We start from the raw sequence: 6,774 nt of genomic DNA, 5'->3' as shown, positions 1-6,774 counted from the left end.
ATCCCAAACTAGCTTATAGCAGTTTAGTAACTACTGAAAAGAGGGTTCCGCTGCATCCTGCCAATGAAAGTAAAAGTCTCTCAGTCGCGTCTGACTCTTTGCGACCCCATGGACTATAAGTCCGTGGAATTCTCCAGGCCAGAATACTGGAGTGGGTTTCTTTTCCCTTCTCCAGGGGATCTTCCCAACCCAGGAATCAAAATGGGGTCTCCTGCATTGCAGGCGGATTCTTTACCAACTGAGCTATGAGGGAAGCCCTACCGATAGACCACACGTAAGGTAATAGCTAGCTCTCCGATCCCATCCCTCCCACCCAGTTACTGGATGGACAGACAGATAGGATGGATGGATGGACAGGAAGGTGGGTACGTGGGTGGGTGGGTGGGTATACAGGTGGATGGAGGGATAGAGTGAATGAGTTGGTAGATGGGTGAATAAGTGAATGGGTGTGTGGATGGGTGGGTGGATGGAACAGTTGGGTGATGTGCTTTGGGTGCAGTAAGTGACCACTCAGATCCCCCAAAACATTTTGAAACAAACCAGAAATACAGTATGTTTTCCCATGAATCAGATCAGATCAGAATACAGTTATTTAAATATCATCCAGCCAGTGTTTTCCACTAATTTGACCATCACTGTTTTGGTTACAAAGTTCAAATGCTTCATCCAGTTGCAATCTGGGAATGAACCAGTACTTCCCCTTACGTCCACCTCTGTGAAAGTCGCTCAGTCATGTCCGATTCTTTGCAACCCCATGGACTAATACAGTCCATGGAATTCTCCAGGCCAAAATACTGGAGTGGGTAGCCTTTCCTTTCTCCAGGGGATCTCCCCAATCCAGGGATGAACCTAGGTCTTCTGCATTGCAGGCAGGTTCTTTACCAGCTGAGCCACAAGGGAAGCCCCAAAATACTGGAATGGGTAACCTGTCCCTTCTTCAGCGGATCTTCCCATCCCAGGAATTGAATCAGGGTCTCCTGCATTGCAGGCAGATTCTTTACCAAATGAGCTATCAGGGAAGCCCTATTTCCTTTTATTATGTCCAGGACCTCGACTTGATAACAGAGCAGAGCTGTCTCTTCTGCAGAGAATCTCCACAATATGAGTCTGATTTAGAAGGAGCGGAGAGGAAGAAAACAACTTTTGCATCTTAGAGAGGGGTCATGCACTCCACCACTGCCCCCCACCAGAGTATGGTGATCTATTAGCCCTTGTGGAGCCCCTGAAACAGGGCCCAGAATATAATAGTTGCTCAATGAACATTGGTTTATTTTCTGTTTAGTTGAAATCATCACACATTTCAGGGAGTGCTAACTAAGCAGTTTTTCTAGGCTTAGCATCATCATAGGGATTCTAGGAACAACACTGATCAACCCCAACAAGGCCCCAGCCAGCCACCCGATTCTCACCACTCAGGAAAAGAGAGGCCACTTCTCTGAAGCCGGACTGACCTGATGCAGGCCAGGAAACCACTCCCTTGCCCTGGACCATGACACAGCAACCCGGCAGCCAGAAGGACGGAATCCAGTGCTGGCCCTGCCCCTTACCCAGCTGTGTGACCTTAGGCAATGACTTCACTTTTCTGAGCCCCATGCCCCTCATTTGTAAAATGTGGAGAATAATAGCCCCTGGGTACAAAGATGGTTGTGAGGATCATGTAAAAAATAAGTGCAAAGCCTTTTTTAGCTCTGCATCCATCGATAAATACTAATAAATAATAATCACACGGCGATCATCATTTTTACTTTTGTAAAATAATAACAATTCTCCCCTAGATCACTCTCAATTGTACAAATGAACTGGGTCTCATAATCACAGTGAGACAGAGCAGAGGTTCTCAACCAGATTATGTCCATGAGGAAATGCACTGATCAGAAAGGTTAAGACATTGGCCTGAGGTCACACAGCAAAAACACAGACCTCAGGGAGATGCCCCCAACCCCTGGTCAGGCACCTTTTCAAGGCCCTTCCTGAAGCCTAGCAAGACAACTGCTCGGGGCCAGGCCCTGCTCATCTTTGTCCTATCTTCCCCTCCCCCTTCTCCAGGCAAACATGATTTCATTCAGCCCCAATGTGTGAGAAGCTCGGGCTGATGCATAATTCATGACACCGATTTGCATTCTCTCCGCCAGGACTCCACTCTCTTCCCCCACCGCCCCCAGCCCAGCCCAGCCGTTCCTCCCAGATCCGAGCATCTGCGGTTCCCAGTTGACATTTTCCAGTGGCTCTGGAAGCCCCATCCCAGAGCCGGAAATGCTTCATGAATCTCAGAGTGGTTCCTTGCCCTGTGGACCTTGGTAAAACGATTTGGGCAGGGAGAGGGGGACTTCCTTGGGGAACCATGGTTCAGGTCTCCTTCCAAAACCTCACTTACTGCCCACACGCCAGGTTCTAAGCTTCGTCTCCCTGCAGAAGGTCACACCCTCTCCACGCGGCCCCAAACCCCAAAGTACCAAGTCAGGTTTGCTGACCCCCGGGCATTGGCAGGGCTTGTCCCCAGGTGAGAAGATGGGTCTCCTGGGGTCCAAACAGACACTCCCTCCATGGCCAGGCCCTGGGGCCGCAACCCCCTGCACACAATTTGGTGGAGGCCTAGGAGGCTGAAGCCTTGACTCTGTGATCTCCTCCCCTGGTCTGAGCCCTCCTGGCCCGTCTTTCCCCAGGGCTAGGAGTGGAGGGACCTGCAAGGCCAGACTCCCCCGTGGGAGGCCTGGCAACCCCCAGGAAACAGGCCCCAGACCCCCAGAGTGGACAGACAGTGGAACCCAGACATCAAGGAAGCCTACAGGAGCATAAACAGGCTGGCCACCTCAAAACAGTGCCCTAGAGTAGCTGGCTGTGGGACGGCCGATGGCTTAGGGCAGGGTCAGAGTCTGAGGATGAGTCCCGGTTCTCCAGGCCCATCCCCACTTTACACATGAAAAGTCCCCGGGCAGAGAGCTGATGCAGTCCACAACTGGGAGGTGGCAGCCTGGACTTGAACGCAGGTCAGTGGAGAGACCCCAGCCCCGCCCCGCCCCAAGGCCCCAAAAGAGAGGCACAGATCCACGTTCCTATCGGAGGATCCCTCCCACTGCCCCTCGCCAAGGCCAGCTGCTCTGTGGGGAGCGCTGGGCAGGCAGAGACATTCTTGCTGAGCCTCGGCCACCTTATCGGTCAGCAGACTTGGTGAGGTCAGTGTGGCTTCCTCAAGCCTCACCTCAGCCCAGGCTTCCTGGGCCCTCTGTTGTGTCTTTGAGGTGAGAGTCGTCTCTACAGGCTATCTTGTCATCTTCCAGTCAGGGCTGGTGAAGGACCTGGAAGGGCTCTGGGAACCCAGCACCATTTCCGGAGACAGCCCTGGAAAGTCCCAGGGGACCGCCCTCCTGACCCCTCAGGCCGAGGGCATGACAGAGGCTGGCGTTGCACAAGGCTCGCCTACATTCCAGATCCAATGATAATGCTCATTTTTTGGTTGAGGAGGCAGAAGTCGAGAGGTTGTTTCATGCCTGGAAGATTCTTGGCTGTTGGATGGGGAGTGTGGGGGTGGGGTGGGGGCAGATGACACAGGTGAGGCTTGAAGGCCTGTTTAACTGGTCCACATGCCTGCTGGCTCTCAAGCCTTGTTGGGAGACCTAGGCTCAGCCCTTTTAGACTGATGTGGACACCGAGGCCAGAGAGGTTTAGCGGCCTGCCAAGGGCTACACAGCGTGACTAGCAGAGTCACGTACAAGCCCAGTCTCTTGGCCTCAGAACCGTCCCACTCCACCATACCCCACTGCATCACCAGGTCAAGAACACCCATTTCACCCATCCTGTGGGGAGAGAGCCCCTGGTTTAGAGGGCTTCCTTCCCTTGGTGCTAATGGGTAAACTGAGGCATGGACTAGTTACTTCTTCCTCTGCAAGCTCCAAGCAAGAGGAGTCCGTGGTTCCATGTATACCTCCCGAGTACCAGCTGTGTCCTTGGTCACCCCCACGGAATCCTCACAACATTATCATGAAGGGGGTGCTCTTGTCCCCGTTCTACAAATGGGAAAACTGAGGCCAGTGAAGTCATTTGCCCTTGGCTGAAATGTGAGGTGAATGGTGACCTCCAGGTCCTGATGGCTCAAGCTATGACTCTGGCCTCAGGGTGGCCTGGGGGTTCAAGCCGTGAACCCAGAACCCAATGGCTGGGTCAAACTCTGCCAGCTGTGTGACCTGCCAAATTCCAGTGTGGTCATTTGTGAAATGGGTAATGACCACGTCAGTCTCATGAGCTGTTATGAGACAGTTCGTGTAGGGTGCTTAGAACCAGGTGGCACATGGGAGACTCTGCACATGGACTCCTGCTGTTACTATGACTATTACTGGTAACAGGGATTGAATGGAGCTTTGAAAGTCTGAGGCCTTAGAGCCCCGTGGTTCTCAAACCTACACAAGCATCAACATCACCTGGACGGCTCCCTGCCCCCACTGCACAAGGATCTGCTTTTGTGTAAGTCCCCATGTAGGTGATGCTGCTGACCTGGGGTCTACACTTTGAGAATCACAGTGCACTGTGCAGAGCTTGAAATTTAAAAAATTCACACACAGCCCCGTTGGCAGGAGTAATAAAACATGGGCTCTAGGGCTCAGAGGGGATGGCTTTGAGGAGCTCCCTGTGGGCCCCGAAGCAGGAGGACACAATTAAGTCCATCCAATTCCCTAATTGCTGTGCTCTAATAATTGTGTGTTAATTGTTGAGGGTTATCTCTCTGGAATGTAATTGTCCCCAGGCCCCAGTTGTTGGCTGGAGTGATGCCAGGTGCCTCTTCTGGGGTGGAAGTCACTTGGGCAGAATCCTGGGTTGGGAGTGTCCCAACCAGATCTTTCCCACCCTGCTTACCAAGCCAGGCACACAAGTCAACAATTCAATGTAGCTTCTCCTCCAAGGAAGAGCCTGCCTCAGCCAGCTGCTTCTCCAGGACTCACTGAAGCTTCCAGTCAACTGGGAGATGTGTGCCATGCCCAGGGACAGCGCCCAAGGCTCAGAGAGGCCAAATGATTTACCTGAGGACACAGCTAAGAAGCAACCAGCGTAGTCCCAACCGCATAGGGCTTCCAGCAGCTCCCTGCTCATCCTCCGGATCTCAATTCAAGTGCCCTTATCAGCACCCCCACTCCCTCCCCCGCCTCCCAGAACCAGAATGGAAGCTGTCTCTCATTCTCAGGGCCTGCTGGCCCGAGGCCCTAGGTGCTAGATGCACATCCCCAGAGCCTACCCCCACAGCCGGCTGGGGGCCAGCTCTCATTCCCGGATCCCTGCTTCTGCCGCAGGTGGCCCCAGGACTGGACCAGCACAGCACCTGGCCTGGCTTCTGCATGGATGTCTGTGCTTGTCAAGCACTTTGTCTTAGGGCAGCAGCACCAGGATGTCTTGCCCTCTAAAACTGAAGTTCTGCCCACCTTGCCTTCCACACCTGTGAGGTCATGACCTCATCCACCTGATGGCACCCTGAGGCCCTAGGGGATAACACACAGGAGACTTATAACGCCCTCGGCTGTCCCGGTTTGCCCAGGAACGAGGAGTTTCTCTGGGGGCGCTGGGGTTGGGGGGCGTGCAGCATTTTCAGGACTAAACCTGAGGTCGTCCTAGGCAAAAAGGGCCTGTTGGTCAACCTCAATGACAAGCGCTTGACGCGTGTTTTAGCGTTTAAAGCTGAGGGCTAGAGAGAAAGAGATTCACCCCTATGACTGCCCAGCAAGTCAAGAGTGAAATTGGCTGATACCCCAATAGTCTTCCCTGTCTCCTGGGTTTGTTCACTTGCCAGGTGCTTCTGACACCTGTTCCCGTGCCTGCAGCCGAGGATCTGTGCATGGCTGGGGTTGGGTGTGGGGGACTCACCAGGCAGAGAGAGCCCTGCAGGGGCTTTTGAGCAAGCAGATGGGGCTGGGCGGGTTACCCCTCTCCCTGCCTCGCTGCCTCACCTGCCCTTCTCCTTGAAGCGTTTTCCTCTAACAAACACAGTGAAGTTCAAAACAAACATTACCGTTAAACCCAGCTGCCAGCCACAGGAGCAAACCAGGGTGCAACGGGAAGGCAGAAGGAATGGCTCTCCCTGAGTGAGGATTGGAGGGTGCTCCTGGCACCCAGACAGGAGGAACCCACACCCAGCTAGGGTCAGTGTACCCTGAGAAGCCTGCGGGGTCCTGAGATGGGTCAACCCAGGGGTGCTGCAGGGCATAGCCCCCCAAAAGTCATGCCAGCCTGCTTGGCCAAACAGGCCAGGGCAATAGATGGAGAGTCAGCTGGGTGGGGCTCTGGTTTGCTGGGGCTTCAGCATCTCCCAGGCCAGGTATAAACCCAGACTCGGCCACTTACCTGTCAGTTTCCCTGGGCAACTTACACAACCTCTCTGAACCTGTTTCCTTATCAGCTCATCTTTTCCGAGTGGTCTTCCCTGTGACTGGCCCCGGCCTTGGGACTGGATGTGGAATAAGACACTTAATCCTCAGTGCAGGGCAGTAAGGAAGCTGCCCAGAGGTAAGGCCTCCGGGCTGAAAAGTCAGAGCCAAGGCACAGGGGTGAGGACATCGGGGCTGGTGAGGAGCAGTAATAAAGGCTCGTGTTCTGTGCACAGCAGGAAGATCAAGAAATGAGCTTTTTTCCTTCCAACTTTTTATTTCTGAAACACTAGTGCTGGGCATGCACTGGTATATAGTCAGTGCTCAGTAAAAGTTCCTGGAATGAATGAATGGCTGCTTCCCGCAGTGAGCATCTGTAGCAAATACGAACATATCCGGCAACAGGTTCTTCCCACAGATGTCTCCT

This window comes from Bos taurus, chromosome 2, assembly GCF_002263795.3.
Source record: "Bos taurus isolate L1 Dominette 01449 registration number 42190680 breed Hereford chromosome 2, ARS-UCD2.0, whole genome shotgun sequence".
Lineage (NCBI taxonomy): Eukaryota > Metazoa > Chordata > Mammalia > Artiodactyla > Bovidae > Bos > Bos taurus.
Note: the sequence above shows the minus strand (reverse complement) of the source record.